At 40.2% G+C, this 17,509-nt stretch overlaps 1 protein-coding gene across 1 annotated transcript in view; it reads left to right on the top strand.

Moving 5' to 3' along the window:
- LOC139736706 (matrix metalloproteinase-24-like) overlaps positions 1-17,509 on the top strand; it is a 33,593-nt gene continuing 16,084 nt past the window's right edge. The window contains exon 1 of the mRNA XM_071647455.1: positions 1-67. The gene's annotated coding sequence lies outside the window, so the exon portion shown is untranslated. The remainder of the gene's footprint in view (positions 68-17,509) is intronic.

The raw sequence follows: 17,509 nt of genomic DNA, 5'->3' as shown, positions 1-17,509 counted from the left end.
TCTTGGTGCCCAGGATGATCTGATACCACAGCAACAAGCCCCTGCCGAAATATCCGCCGGTGCATACGTACGTACCTCTATTTCTTCGTTTCCATCTTCTTGTCTTCCTCCTCCCCCTCTCACACCATCCTCTTAACAATGCTTTTAATTTCCCTCATCCTTTCCCTTTGTTATAGCTTTCGTCTCCTTCTGTGCCATCTTTTCTTTTTACCCTCCTCCTCGATCCTCTGTACATCTTCAATGATCATTCTTTCTCCTCATTCTGAAGTCTTTATTTGTTGTTTTGTTTTGTTCTGTTCACTGTGTGTGGTTTTGTGGGTTCTTTTTTTGTGTGTTTTTTTTTGGGGGGGGGGAGGAATAGAGGTTTTTGTTTTTTTTTTGGATAAAAGGTTCTTTGTTAATCTTTTTCCAGCGTTAATATTTGCAGTGACTCAGGTACTCATGACCTGTGCGTCCGAGCATTTCGGATATTTGACCTAATAATCACACTGATGTCATGTCTGTTGTTTAACCTGCTCTCATTACTTGCCTTCTTCTAAATCTTGTGGTGTTTGGGCAACTCATCGAGGCATACTCATCGACGAATTATTCCCATAGCTTTCTCTCAGATATATTGACAGATGAATATGAAAATATTTCATGGATCAATGAGAGCGAAAAGCCAGTGGATGAGTCAGTTACACGGAAGAGTAGAACAGACTCGTTATTTCAAGATCGTCACGCGTGACTGTGATCTGTTAACAGTGGTGGCAAATGCTTTTTCCGTCACAGGGGCCCGTTGCATAAAAGTTACAATGGTAACTTTGCCATCCAATGGTAAACTTCCATGGAATTCCTGATTTTGATTGGCTGTTGAGTATTGTTGCCATGGTAGTTTGATACCTACCATTGGATGGCAAAGTTACCGTTACCATAATTGTAACTTTTATACAACGGGCCTCTGGGCTCAGCTCCGTGGTCACACGCAGTGTAGATGAGATTCCATGTTTATACGTGCCCTTCGTTCACCTTGATAAATAGAATATTCTAATATATTCGTCATCATTTCCTTGGTTCATTGTCATGGATAGCATTGTCTGGGAAACGGCAGCAGGTTGGTCCCTCCCTGCCTGCAGGTCTGATCGATATTTATAGCAGAGGATCGAGCGTTGGGGGATTCGCGGGGAAGACACGTTCGTCGTGAGCGAGGTATAAAGATACCATTACTTCTGATGTGATGAGTAATCGATTGTTGACCTTGTACGCAGACTATTTTCATCAGTCATGCGTGTATCGGGGATGAGCGGGAAAGAGGAAATGAAACGTGAAGGGTGAGAAAGGATTTACCGACTCCAATTTCCGAAGAATGAAACATTATTTTGCTTCATCGACGCGCAGCATACTGTATCAGTGTGCCATGTATGAATAATGTATGTCGCGGGTGAGATTGCAGGGAGTCCGTGAAACTTGATCGGGTGAGAACTGAGAAATCATGCGTTGTAATGTTATTTTATCACTAACAAAATAATTCGTCACTTTCTATACAAAAATAACAATGCAAATATAACCCCAAACCGTATGCCAGATGAAACATGAGCAAGAGTTGGTACGTTTCTTTGTGTGTGTGTGTGTGTGTGTGTGTGTGTGTCAGTGTGTGTCAGTGTGTGTGCGTGTGTGTTTTGTTTGGATTTTTTTGGAGGGGGAGGGGAGGTAGGTATAGTGATTCACAAGACATAAGTGTCGTATGAGGGAAAAATGGAAAGTAAAGTGCTACAAAAGGAACTAAGATTCGATAAAACCAAATCAAGAGAGAAAAGAATCCAGAAATATACAATCCAAGTTGTCTATCTCGATGATGATATCCTCCTCAAGTTTATGAAGTGATTGAGACAGAAAATAAACACAGCTCTCTCAGGTATAATTATTATTCCGTCATTTTTCTTTTATGACATTTACTACATATTATGTAGTATTTTTTGTAAGACTGAGAGGTCACAGAGGACAATGTATATAGTGATGATCACAATGGCAAGAGTATACTAGTATATGAAAATAGTTATTAGACTAACAACAATAATGAAAACACAAATATTTGATTTGATTATAAAACATTATGTTTGTAATAAGAACAACATTAATCGTGTATAAAATATATATGTTTATATTATATAATTACGCATAGGCCCTACATGTTTTATATAATCATAATGCTGCATGCACACTATAGCACTGGTCTGACGGTCCCCGACCAGTAAGACAATGTCGGACCTGTATATTTTTCAGGAATAGACCAATAAAATATGGAAAAACTGGGTACCAATAGTGGTACCGACAGACAGGTGGAACCAGTAGAAAAAAAAAATGGGTTAGTGCATGCGGCCCTGATAGGACCATAATGCGATATGAGAAAGGAAGGAGAAAACGGTGCGTGGTTTTGACATCATTATTCATCTCACTTTTCCTTCTTTTTTTTTCAGAAAAGTGCATATAATTATACATACAATATATACCTACATATACGTATGTTTATTTGTCATAGATAGTAGGTCCTATGTACATATGACAGATGTGATCATCACCTGATCTCGACACCCTGTATCCGGACGATGTAAATGGTTTAATCGAGTTAGGTCTCCCGTCGGAACTTGGCATTACACATGTCACATGATTCCCTAATCTAAGTAACATTTCCTTTCTCCCTTCATTCTCTCTGCATTTCTCTCATCTTCACTCCCTCTCTCCTTCTCTCTCTCTCTCTCTCTGTAATATATAAATATATATATATATATATATACATATACAATGTGTGTATTATATATATATTTATATATATATATATATATATATATTATAGGTATACAGAGAGAGAGAGAGAGAGAGAGAGAAGAAGAATATATATTATACTATTACATGCATATCATATAATTGTATATTATGTAGGCCTATAGCAGCATACACCTCTTTATTTCAAATGAATGATTTAATGAATACATAAATAGAGAAATGCATGAAGAATATTTTTGTATATTGCATGATACGTTTGTTTTACTCTCTCGCACAATGTATCTCTGTCTATCCATATAGTTTGTGGATACATAGCTTTGTTGGACTCCCTATATAAGCACACACTCGGTTTGTCTTAGAATCGGTTTCTTGTTTAGAGGAAGGAGTTATCAATGACGGCCATGCGTTTGAACATAACGATAATAACGTTAATTAATGTATTCATTTTATATTACCTAGATCTATTTTAACATACACACCAAGCGATAATTGTTATTGATTTAACAAAACTACTTGTAACGAGTCAATAAGTCAACACGGCAGAGACAGCAACCGATGTTTGAGTATTAGATAGGAAAAAATTACACTTTGAATGGAATGAAAAGCAATTCAATGTGATGGTCACGCGTGCAATATTCGTTAGTTCTGATTGAGGACTTCGCATGACGGATCAGTGATGGGGAAGGCATGTATAGGGTGCCTAACGGTCAAGGGAATTTGTCAAGCGAGACGAGTCTCGAGTTTACATGTGGGTGTCTGAAGGATTATCATAATGATTCCATCAAACATAAACATTGTAGACATCTTTTATCTAAACTAGATAAAAGTACATGGAAGGGTGTTTGCGTGTGCGTGTGTGTGTGTTTATGTGTGTTTGTGTGTGTGTGTGTGTGTGTGTGTGTGTGTGTGTGTGTGTGTGTGTGTGTGAGTAATTAATGATGGAGAGAGAGAGAGGTTTCACAGTCAAATTCCACATAGATTCTCACGCGTATACTTTGTATTTGCAAAAGACCCACAAGGTTCCCGGGGTGTATGGGTTAAGGTACGACAAGAATTAGATACCAAGGAAAATAGAAAGAGACTGCTCCTGTCTTGTTAAAGATTACGACGAACTCCATAGGTCATGGAGAACGACAAAGAGCCCATATACCAGGGGTTGAGATTTCCACCTCTTTGATGATACCATCGTTACCAAGCGACGGTCTTTGGCTCATTGGATGGGGGAGATGGTGTCTTGGCATGCTTGCAGGGCTTGTATGGTGGCAAGATTTTTGGTAAATCTGTCAAAAAAGACATCGGGTGTAAGGGGAAGTAGAGGGTGAGAACATAAAAGGGAATGTTTTATGATGGGTTATAGGATTCTCAGTGATCATTTTCTCCTTGTTTTGGGAAGTTGGTGTTGAACGAAACCTATTGCACTGATAGATAATCTTTAAGCTTCACCATAAAAAGCACACGAAGACAATATCCATGCATGATGACGGACAGATGATTACCTACGCCTGCATCAACGCCAGGGAGGATGTTACCTCTGTGCGAATAACACATACAACCACCGCCGCCTCCGCCACCTAATAATTTTCTTCACACCCGCCACCTCATCTGCCCTTGCTGTGAACTCGGCGGATGGATTTTTCGTCGAATCCGGTTTGTTTTCCCGATCAATATTCATCTTACAGCATGTGCTGTATTGTGATGGAAATGTAGCGAATCAGCAACCCGCAATGTTGTCCAATAATATACGTGTCTTTTTTTCGCGCCTAAATCATCGAGCAGGTGGCGTTAACGTCTGCAAATGCCCTTACTGATTAACCCCAACCCCCTTTTGCAGAGTTACATCCGAGGCCGTGCTTACTCCTATGTATGGCTCACCCGCATTTATTAACCCGCGTGAAATGACCACCTCCCGAAGACCCCCGTATACATTATTTTGCTTCTATAGCTGCCAGTAAGACGTGCATCACATGCATAATCACTTTGTGAAATATCACTGATATATATGAATGAGAGCGCCATTAGTAGACTACGAGCCTCCTTCGAGAGCAAAGGCACTGGGTTTGAAAGGAGTACATCGTCTTAATCTTACTTGATAATGGGATGTGCAGTCGTTACTCGAGAAAATGTACAGTATAATGAACGACGCCTCCATGAGGGGGGGGGGGGGGGGGGGGGGGGTAGACCAGCGCACGTGAGTTGCACGCACGCTGTAACTCTGCAGAGCGGATGCCATTTACCAGCAGCTTCAACATAATATTGCATGACCATCAAAGATATGAAACAGATAGCCGTAAACTAAATACCCTCAACATGCTATATTTCAACACGTAAATGATAATGCTTACAAGGTGTTATGTTTTAGTGTAGGGCCTACTTGTGAATGAGGGTTACAACTTTCATAGGTCAATCTATATAGGTGAGAGGTAGAGAAGTCGGGGAATTGGTATACTGGAGTACTCACTGGTAAAAAAAAACCGTCGGTAAGACATGATGAAGAAGAAAAGAGTAAAAGAAAGAGGAAAGAATTAAGAGAAGGAAATGAGAAAGAAAATGTAGAGAGAAATAAAGGGAAAATTGAAAACAGAGAGGCAAGCTGATTATATTTACCTGTGTATGATATCTTCATTAATAATGATAATGATAATAATAAAGAACCTGATGCATTAATTTTCCTTTGTTTTGCTTATCTACCTCCATGGTTATCTCAATCATGCTCACAACGGTAGTGGAAGCATGCGAAAGGCACCTGTCACGAAACTGCTTGAGGACAGACAGTGGCGGTCTATTAACTCCTTTGATAGTATCGTTTGTGCTTGCTGTGGTGAAAAAAAAAAATGTATCGTCAAGGGTGCCGTCAACGAGACCTTGACATTGTTATCGCTATTGCAGCGTGACCGATGATTAAACTCCAGCCAGTACAAAATCAAAAGTGGAAAGCGGGAAATCGCCCTGAAAGGAAACCAAGACCTTTGATTGATGGAGCGTCTCGTTATCACAGCCAAGATTACTCGATGTTATTCTTAAGGTCCCACGAGTCTCCTTGAAGTTGAAGAAGCCTTTGTTCGCATTGGGACAAGTCAGTGATCTGCACAAAGACAAATCAGGTCGGCCGCTCATTCAATTTTATTGCGTTATCATTTATTATCAAATACAGTACTTTCACTTTTTGTAATCGTAATGCGTATGACCACTTTCAGAAATTAGAATGATCAAGATTGTTGCCTTTCTGGCTTAGGAGACCATGAAAGTTGCATTTGGTATAGTTAATACTTCTTCTTCTTTTTTTTTTAAATCGAGGCATAATTCAGGTACCAGCAATTACCGAAAGTAGGGTAACCTGTATATAGATTGAAAACACTCATTCTCTGTATTTTGTTTGTACTCTGACTGTATAGAAAAGCCAGTGTAATGCAAACAGTACATAATTAGAGTTATACCCGCATTAATATGTCTCTGAGGGACTGCATGAAGATGAACCTCTTGTGCTTTGCTTTGTTGAATGTCGGAATTTCCAGTAGTCCTTTCAGCTGTACCTCTGAACTTTGGTTAGGCCTTACCTTAACTTTTTAGCTATACATGTATCAATCAACGCAACACATTAATTTGTGATGTAGAAAAATCACTTTTTAGAGCAAGCGCTTTGGGGACATGTTACACCTATGATGTAAACATTTCATTAAAAAATAATCATCCTGTCAAATTATTACGTGATTATTCATAAAAGGGGAAAGGAAGTGTCTTGAGTAGAGCATTGAAACTTTAACAGAACTAGAACTAGGACTAAGGGAGCTACAAACACTGATACCCTCATGATATATTGTGGAAAAAGGTCCATTTTGGATCTAGAATGTTGAGGCATGCCCGACTCTGTCTTTCAGTTCAGCTCATTTGCAGTTCGACGTCATGAACCGTCTCAAACAAGTCGACAACGGAAATGGGGAGCACAGGCGGGATTTTGTCCTCTTAATCCAAGCTTTTCTTTTGGCTTGAGAAGTTTTTGCCTCATCCGCTGATCCATGGCTCTATTACATCTCCTGTCTGTGTTCATGATCGCAATTGTCTATTAGAGGAGTAGTAGCCTTTGTCAGAGGCCCTTTTCGCTTTATTTCATGCTGTATACCGACCAGAAGGTCACACGCCGCCAACAAAGGCAAGCTTTGGTTCTCTCTGTCTGTGATTACGGCGCAATGGCAACAGTTTAGGAGCCTTTGAAACAGGCTGAAACCTCCATCGGATTTGAAGATGATGAAAAAAAAAATCACCACTTTTTGTCTGTATTAAGCACCATCACACTTAATCTTTATTCGATCTCAACTGAAAGGAAATTCGCGATCTCTGACATTTATGTCTCCCTCCATCAGTTTCGCTGGCCTGGTTTGTATTACCCTTGTTCCTTCGTCCTGCGTGTTTGAAAGGCCAACGCCACCAAGTTATCTCTCTTCTGACCGTCTGGTAGAGGCACTTAAGGGATCCTTGGCTAGGGAGGGGGGTTAGGGAGGGATTGAGTTGAAGAGAAGGGGTTGATGAAAGGGGAACAGGTTCGGGGAGAAGGGGATGACGCGATGTTCCATCTTGCGACTCCGGTTGTTATGCGAGGGTCTAAATGGAGAAGCGCGTCGAGCAAAATCATGTGAGCGCATACCTAGCAACGAATGACCAAAACATCCGTTTTTAGAGGCATGACCTCAGGTGGAAAGATCGTAAAACTAAAAGCGAAACGTCCACGATTGTTACACGCATTTTTGCGACTTTGTGACGTTACTGATGGATACGAAGATCTTGATATCGTTATTTATGGCTGGATGACAGCCTAATTTCACTCGAAATGATGCAAAACGTCTATATGTGCAATCCGACACCTTGAAGACAGTGGATATCGTTACTGAAATTGTTGTTGAAAGAAAAACAAAACACACGCACCAAATAATCCTTAAAATCTTGGCAGACAGTTATAGCCATGGTAGATGTAGTGCGACTGGTTAGTTAAGGATTCACTTTACTTTGTATTGTCGTCTTAGCTACCTGTATATTTGATTATCTTTGTATCCTCCTGCCTGTCTAATGTTACCTTGTCCTTGATCAAATCGGGTATCCCGTGATGCTATTGCGATCCCATAATGCTTTTCATATGATTATAATGCCATACTGCGCATTTTTTTTTCAGAAGTATGTATCGCTATGCAACTGCGAGACCACTGGAAGATAAGACGCAGTGACTCAAGACTGACAAGACTGATGAGAATACAGGGACAGCATCGGCCTGTGGTGATGACAGAACATCTTGAACGATACAGTATTTGAAATTTTACTGGTCCTCCAATGAAAACAGTTGAAAGCCTACGAGGAAGCAGCTTATGTAACGCATGAATCCCCATCGGCGTTCCTAACCCTCTCGTGTCCACCATCCTAAAGATCTATTGGCATTGTGTATGAATAATTATGTTGCCCATGGCTCTCAAAGAGTCAAGTCTATATACACGTATATATGCGTCTTTATTACCTCCACTGGGAGACACCACACACGCGACTCCGTAATTCCATGGCGATCGAATATCCTCCCCATGTCTCTGGTGGTATGGTCTCCAGTAAGTGCCTCCGACACTGTTGGTATAATGATTACAACTGGATGGATGCTGAGGTGTTACCAGGGAGGTGGGAGACAAACAGACTCTCCCTGGTGTTAATAACTTTGTGGATACATGACCTGGCGACAATGACCAGGGAGGTGAGGCTCGTCTCCCTCCACTGAGATGTAAACTGACATGAATGGGCAGTCACTCGAATTAACCCTTAACGCCTCAATGGCTGTATCGGACGACGACGTGTCATAATTATTGTAGACCTCCAATACGCACTACTGCATTAGATTCTGAACTTTGGGATATCGACTCTCTCTCTCCCTATATGTTTTCCTTGAAAATGTAGTCGTGTGATGAACAATACATTGTAGAAGGCATTGGAACCCAACGGATGGATGAAATTGAGTTGGGATACTTCATGCCTTGTCCCATCCTCTCCGGGATGGTCTTTTCCGAAGGTTCGTTATTTCGAAACACACAAAAATTCCCTATATTATGTACCTTCATCCGAAAATATAGAAAGGGCTCGTAATTCCGAAGGTTAGTTATACCAAAGGTTCGTTGTTCCGCAGGTTCGTTAATCCGAAAATGTAAAGAAGGTGCGTAGTAACGAACCTTCGCAATAACCGATTACCCTTCCGAATAACGAACCTTATTTCATTTTCGGATTAACGAACCTTCGGAAAACAAACTGTAACCCTGTATGCGGAACCTTTTGGGGCCCAGGCAAAGTCTTAAAGGAATTCGGAACCTCCAATGCAACGGGTATAGCTCTGACGCAGACCATGCAGGCTGAAATATGTGAGCTCATGTTGATAGGGTCACTATTTGAGTAAACTTGTCGTTTCGGGTATGTATGATGGTTCACCTGTTTGGCTTTAGTGCGACATACCTCATCTACCTGGAGGTAGAGTTGAATTATTAGATGATACAAATATCGCATTACCTCTACACATAGATTATACGTAAACACACCATACACCGTTACATGAATAGTTGTTTTTAGTACTCTGATAATTACAGTCAGCGAGGCAAGATCTGACTATACTCCACACTACCACAGTAACTTTTGTCTCGGCTTCCTGAGTGTGAATGTCCGATATTTAGTATGTAAGGTTTTAGTATAGGCCCTGATGCTGTAAAAAATAAAAAGAATGTGGTTTACCTTTAATAATTCCTGACTATATACAGAAAGGGACCAGGAAAACGGTTGCTCTCATGTAATTCCGTAAACTCTCAAAATTTTAAGAAGAATTGAATTGAAACACACAGACGCGTGAAGAAAACGACAACAACCACAAGAAGAAGAAGAAGAACAACAACAACAACAACAACAACTAAGAAAAACGACAACAACGACGACGACGACAAGTAAACATCTGGGACATGTTATCTGACGCGCAGCCGTTGCATCCGGGAGCCTTATGGCGGCGATGCATGTGCGTTCCATTTTTAGCATTCAATTCTGCATATAAATTCGACTGCCCTAGCTTGACTTCGTCGTTCCGTCGGGAATCGGTATCGCACCGACTGCCGTAAATGTGATCATGCACCCGTCTATTAGCATGCCAATTAACCCTATTAAGCCCAAGCTATTTTGACCCCTCGCAGGCCCAAGGGGGGGCACATTGTGCCCCCCCCCTATATAACTTTTTTATTATTTGATGTATCATCGTCATATTTGGCACATAGGTAGAGTAACTCATACTCTACATGACCGTACATTTGAATTTTCTCAAGGTCACCCATGGAGGGCGCTATTTTCCAAAATATAAAGAAATACATAGGAAATATGCCAAAAACATGATTTTTCTGTATAATTTCTTTATCCCCATTACATATGTCTTATTAAAGACCAATCATTTTCATATTTGTCACAAATGATAAGCAAGTGGAATGTTATTATTTGTTACGGTTGAAATTTCTCAAGGTCACCACATGGGGGCGCTATTCATGTCAACATAAGAATACATTATGAGACCTGAGATGAAATGTTTCGGATGGGTACATGTATAATTATGACACTTCATATTTGCATAATAGTGGAATTTCAAGATTGCAAATTGATGATATGATAAACTAATGATATTAGAGGCATAACTTGGGTGAGGGAATCAAAATAACACAAAATAAAGGGCAATCTTGAGAAAATATTATTTTTTTCAATTATATCTATTGTTTTATGCCTTTGTCTCATAAAAACAAAGGAAATAATAAGAAAAACTTTCCAGGACCATAATTACTTCAAATTTTGCTCCTTCAACAAATTTCAGCCAAGAAACACCCATTTCATCCACTGTAATGCTGTTAAATAAAATGGGAACAGAAAAAAGATGCAAAATCTGACTGACATGGTTGTCAGTTTATGGTTACCATGGCAACCAGCAACATCAAATATAGCTAAATTATATATCAAAATGTTCGCAATAAGATTTTAGGAAAAGTCACCAAATTTGGTTGAAATCGGGTAAAGGGCGAAGGAGTGGCAAATGGAAATCTGGTAGGGGGGGCACAATGTGCCCCCCCTTGGGCTTTATAGGGTTAAGCTGATAGATCGTGCCATGTGGGGATAGGAAAACGACGGCAAATCGGAAGGGACATTTCTCGGTGGGAATTCCTCGAGAAGTAGTAAATACATCGATCCTGTCGAAAGGGTACATAGGAGGTTGACTCATGCGTACAATACCTTGGACGCAGTGACTTTATAGAAGACTGTAAAAACCTCGTCAGCTTGTCAGTGTGGGTTTCCAATAAAATCTTCATGTTTTAGAATGTCGCAGTTTTCATATTTGGATGGGAAAAAAAGAAACGAATCAACTGAGAAAATTTAATATAGCTCTTTCCAATCTGGTCGACATTTCGATCGTCACCTCTATCTCATTCTTGTGTGTTTTCATTCTTCGCATTGCATAAACTACCCACCCGAACGTATCGTAAACACAACTGTCTGCTATGACTGCATAGAGGTCACAGAGTTATGTGCCATACACCTAATTAACCAGTCCTTGATTTAATTAGCGGTCGCTTTGTCTTTGCAGGGGCGAATCTATTTGTAGCATTCTAGGATGCGAGCATGGAACAAAAGTTTGACTAATCACGTGATACGCATTCAAACATTCTGAGCTTCTGTAGTCCAAATTGAAGTCCCTTGTTACATGCATTACAAAAGAACTCTAGGCATATAGTTATCATAGTAAATTACAGCGGTCCTACGTATGTCGCATTGCGGTCACAGTGTCTTGTAGGGAATCCACTTTTTAAACAAAATCATTTTTTCGGTAAGATATCCAAATTATATTTGTAGAACGCTGAGAGCTAACGATTCAAACTATAAAAGCACTGCTGTAAGATTACCCGAACAAATGATTACTGTCTCTTCATATATTTATTTGTCTTGAGCTGACCTTTTCTTTTGCTCGTATTAATAACAAAGGACTACATTTTCTGCAATGTTAATATACAGTAATTCTCAAAGGCCTTATCGAGGTCACAGGGTAAAGCAGTCAAATCTAATTGAAGAACTCATTAACTAATTAGTGATGCTTCTATTCAGAGGAAAAGGATGTGTCTGTCACTTTGATCGGCCAGTAGCTCCATGACAGAGCTGACACGACCCACGTGATCCATCAAACCGTGCAAAGTTGTCCAGACCTCTTATTTCCTTTCGTTCAGTCTATCCTTGATGGTCACCTGTAGTTACTGTGGTTCTATTGTCTTCAATAACGAAATTACCGAGGTAGCCTGGACATGCAGGGCAGTCCGTTAGAAATGAGAAAGCGAGGACATTGACCTCTTCACTGTCCAATGGTCACATCAAACACAGATGTTTTGTGAGGTCAGCAACCTAGGTGCTGACCGATTGGGGGTCCTGCAAGGTTTTTGTGGACATCGGTGGAGACGTGGCAGATCCACCGCCCAAGGTATAGAGATTGGTTTCTACTGAAAAAAAAATCAACACCGAAGTAGACCGAAAGTGAAACCTAATCCAACAGCCTAATTACCTTGCTCGTCCTCGCAGTTTCCTCTTTCAGCTACTGTCTTAAAGTACCTGATAATCATTATCGTCCTTATCCTTAACTCATACCCTTACTTAATTCGTATACTCGTTGCGCTAACCTTGAATTCAACACTCCGTGCGAAGACCGACCTCGTATAGCTTCGAGTTCCAATATCGATCGAAGTGTGACGTGATTAGTTTCCCCCGCGTGTGAAGGACGTTAACTTCTGCAACGGTGCACAAATCTACAAATCACTCAAATCTAAAGTATATCTATTCTTTTCTTTTCCTTTTACATTTTAATGCAACCAAAAAAAAACAAAAACCCACAAATATATAAACAATGTACAAATGACCAGCCTATAGCAATAGAAAGGGTTCAGTTAAAACAAGTCACCTTAAACTATCTGCTATATTGAAATAACAAAAAGAAGATGGATGTCTATGAAATATATAAAAGTAGAGGATCAACCATTACAAAAACATGGACCACTTCCTCAAATGACATTGCAATTTACCTTTCTTTTGTGCTATAACATATTCAGTTTTCTGTTTATACTTTACTAAAGCCATGAATGAATCAAAATTCAGAGTTGAACCGTGAAATCTACATCTATAAATATAAAACTTAAGACAAAGAAATAAAAAAATTATAAGTATCTTCTTACCCGTGTAAACTGTCCCGTTAGGATATCTCTCGTGTACGTGCAGAAGTAGAACACAGTGCACACTAGTCATTTTATGCTATATAGTCACAATAGTCAAATCTGTGTCCCTGGTTGCTGAAGCTGTTCTTCTCGATCACTGTACACCATCTATGACAGGGAGTGGAAGAATTTAACGTGTATAAGCTCTGAAAAGTAAGGAATAGTTGCTATGTTTGATGTTCCATTCTGATGTGTAGGCCTAAATACTGTACCTTTGTATAATGTTTCCCTTTGCACGCTCGATGTTCATCTCGACAGCATGCAATTTGATGTCCAACAAAACATAACCATTTCATCATTGTCCATACTCTCAAGTCATTTCCAGATTTAGCCACGTGGCCAAGATGATGCGGTAGATGTCCTAGCCACAAAACCATGAATAATTTCCTTTAATTACACCTCATTAGGATGCACGTGCTTGCAGCAACTATAATAAACATTGAGAATTGTTTTCGAAAGTGAGAATACTCCTCGTCATCACCATTGTGCTTAAATCAGTGCTCTGTAGATCAGCCGCCATCATGTGTCTGCGGCATGCAGTGCTTCTGTTCAAATACCGGTCATCCGTGAGTACATGATTAGATTGGTCATTTATTTTCGTTCAGAAGTAACGTGTTTGTGTTAACGATAATTAGGACAACAAGGAGCAAGCGATTCTTTTGTCTCAAAATAAAGTTGTCGTTATACCTCTTTGCTCTCGATGATTATCCGAAATTAAGAGGCCGACGGATTACGAACTGTCGGAAGTCTCTTAAATGGTTTTATAGCCATGTTATGGAGGCTATGTGATAGATTCTTCCTTCTTCAGCCTTACGAACTAATTTATTATGATATGAGCTATAGAAAACTTCTATGAATTGATTTCAGTGGCTAGCCTATTAAAAGTTCGTAAACACAATTGCTTTTCAGCGTGAAAACTATGTTTTGAACATAATACGCAGCAGCCAATGACCTATGGGCATGGAAATCCGCCGCTGATTATTAAAGCTACTCATCTCTCCCTTTAAACTTCGACGGCCACGAATAGACCCTTGTGTCTCGATCTAGCGAACCCTTGCAACAAAGGGCTCTTTATTTAGCTCAAGACTCCGGGCGTGCACTTGAGGTTTCGCACAGTGAACTCCGGATAACATCAATATGCTTGCCAATATCCGTCTTGGCGTTAGTTTCTTATACGCTATAGTTTCCTTGATAAGTTCTTTCAGGCTGTTTTGTTGTTGTTATTTCTCCAGCGGTGTAAAAACAATGAAGCGTTTTACTTATCAAGGCGAAAGGTGAAATTGTATAGACTTGTTCACAAAACCAAACTTCTCAGGCGCATTTATTAATTACGCGTCCTTTGCTTATATGGACGATGAAAAATGCCGTAGGATAGCATACACGATGGTTACATCCGTAGAAACTTACGATCATGTGAAGATTCGAAAGGTCAGTGAATGAAAGTGAAGAGTGAAAAAGTGAAAAGTAGGCCTATAGCTAGGACTCCGACCCGTGTGCAGAGCCAGCCGCTGAACCCAAACCTCAACACAGCTAAACTTTCTGTATAAAGCTGCAATACGGCCATTATCTATTTAAGGTGAATAGTACAATTTCCATTTTCTTTACACACATGAAAAAATTACATTAATACAACTGAACATGGTAATAATCAAGAATTAGAAAGAAAGAAAAAATATACAGAAGAGGATATCAGTCTTTCAGAGCTTTCACATATTATTTTGATACCGGCGTGGACTTTTAAGTGTTAATTTTGCAACGTTTACCTGCGCTTCTTGTGTACGAGAATTCACACCGTGTCACGTGCTTTATTTCTCTTGGGGTTCGTAAGTAATTCAATTTCGAAGGCGGCGAAATAGAATTAGATAGATATGGCTCATGTTGGCTACGAAAGTCATACCTGCGATTTTCTGATATTTTGAGCCAGAACGTGTTTTTACGACACCTGCCAAACACTTGTCGCCTTATTCAATTAGAGGACCTGTTCAATGTCGCAACAAATATAGTTCATTCAATCAAAAGTGGGCTGTTTGCTTTCGTCAGCTTCTAAATAAAGCCAGAAATTGACGATATAGCATGACATACAATAATTAATAATATCAGAAACTTTCAACCTCAACCTCACAGCCTCAAGAGAAATTGTGAATGTTATACAGTGCACTCCCGTTACAACGAACACGGTTATAACGAAATTTCGTTATAACGAAGTAAATCTTCTGGTCCCAAAATTATCACCATTAAAGTCTATGGTATAAAATTCGCTTATAACGAACACGGTTATAGCAAAATTTCCGTTATAACGAAGTCTTTTCCGAGCGCCACAGACAAACAAAAACAAAAGAAATGTGCTCCGTTATAACGAAATGCGAATTGCTTTCGAAAATACTTTAATAGCGGAACATGCATTTATAGCGTCTCTGCATGGGTGGACGCTTCACACCACTGTGTGTTCGCTCCTTGTGTCACGCACAGTTTCTGAGGGGAACTTGCGTTTATTATTGTAATACAGTTATCCCATCACATTTCACTTAGCTTTTGCAGTGTATGATGAGTATTCAGCAAACAGGATATGATATATATACGTGGTTTCCTTGTTTTCGTTATATACCAGTATGCTTTTTGTTCGGTTATAACGAAATTTCGTTATAACGAAAGAAAACTGCCAGTCCCGAGCATTTTGTTATAACGGGAGTGCACTGTATGAAATAAGAATGATATAGGATTATCTGAGTCGCTTCGAGACTTGATAAAACACGTACATGCCTAAGTTTTGTTATCTTAGAGAGTGTCGACAATAAGTCCATGTCCTCAAGAAGATTATCTTGTGTTGAAACACGGCCGGAGAAAGTTCTCCCAATTTTGTGTGGCAAGTGTTGACCTCATGGTGGCAGTCTGTAATAGATGCGTCATAAGTGAATTTATTCAATCGGTCATGGTCAATTTCCTGGATGGGTATTATATTCCCTCGAACATTTCCCCTTATTCCCTGGGATGGCTCCATTCCGATCAGGGGGTACCCGACCTGTTTTTATAAACGTTTTGAGAGGGCTGAGTTCACTGAACAGACCCCTTTTCGTCAGGGTATAACTTAGTAATCTCCCAAAATCGCCCAGGAGTAATTCATGATTCATGATATAGTGTGCACAGTGTGCACATGCTTGTAACTGTGTAAGCGTCATAGCGTGACTGTGTGGATGTGATTATCACGAAATATCCATCGAAGTTAAAGTTTGATATGGTTTGTTTGAATATCAACAGAATGGAGAAAAAAATCTTGTCAACATTTGTGTGCATTATGCACGTGTGTATGTGTGTGTGTGTGTGGGGGGGGGGGTCTTGAAGCAGTTTTATACGGACACTTCGCAGTAAGCGTGAACATGAACATTTTTTGGTCCAAATTTTCTGACATGGGGTATTTGTCAGGAAGTGGAGTGAGTCTGTAGAGTTCTTCCGGTGCATTTTCAACGATATTTGTATTTCCTCTTTGTAAGCAGGAGATCTTCAAATATTATTGCGGTCTAATGCCATAATAACGTGACAGGAAAGAGGCTAAAGTATAATGGCAGTTTTGGTTTCCTGGTTGCTGGAAGGGATTGTGTTTAGTGGGTTGCACCGGGAATTATTGCATTGATATAGATAATCTACCATCACGAATAGATCTTTTTCCCTCAGCGAATTATCAGCGAATCATACCATTGCTTGACCGGAGAGTATAGTCCGCATCGTTTCCGAACGGACATCAACTATTTCTACTAATAACACTGCCCTTTGTCCAGTTGAGGAAGGTAATTTCGCAGTACATTACCGCGATTTGTATAAAGGTTGTCATGATCAATCACTAACTTATTCGCACTCTGATGGTAACCCCCCCCCCCCCCCCCCCAGTATTTTCGTCAGCTACAGTAGACGAAGCAGTATAGGCCTATTCTGTGATGCTGGGCTCTTCTGCTACTTCCGCTTAATTGGAGCGTGATCTTCGTCTCGTCATTATACATGTATTCTTGTCTGATGACATTGATAGGAATCTAGCTGTTTCAATGACCTGTATGAACATTGACGAAGAGGGCGTGCGTCATCGTCAATTATTATTTCAGTTTTCATGGACTCACACGAATAGAAAAGATTATTGTAGATATCATAAATGTGTGTCGTCTAGTGATCATTCGGTAGACTTTATGTAAGCGTCGACACTCCCACCTCGGGTGGCTAGGATTATAGTATCGTAAAAAAAAAAATGCCAGCTCCGGGCCAACGCCTTCCGACATGGCTCCCTGCCGTACCTCTTGAGCATGAATGAGGTGCGCGTTCTAATGAGCATTGATGAGGACGCTGTCTGTATGTACTTTTTTTCCCCCGCCACGAGCGTGACGCCAGCCATATTCGGGTGAAGGTATGCACGGCGCCCCCGATAGCCCTTCATTACCCTAGTCTGTAATGCCAGACTGTTTATAACTCACAGATAGATTCTC

The sequence above is a fragment of the Diadema antillarum genome, unplaced genomic scaffold (assembly GCF_040938485.1).
Source record: "Diadema antillarum isolate AM-2024a unplaced genomic scaffold, OU_Dant_1.0 seq00000662_RagTag, whole genome shotgun sequence".
Classification (NCBI taxonomy): domain Eukaryota; kingdom Metazoa; phylum Echinodermata; class Echinoidea; order Diadematoida; family Diadematidae; genus Diadema; species Diadema antillarum.
Note: the sequence above shows the minus strand (reverse complement) of the source record. Positions and strands in the feature narration are given on the sequence as shown.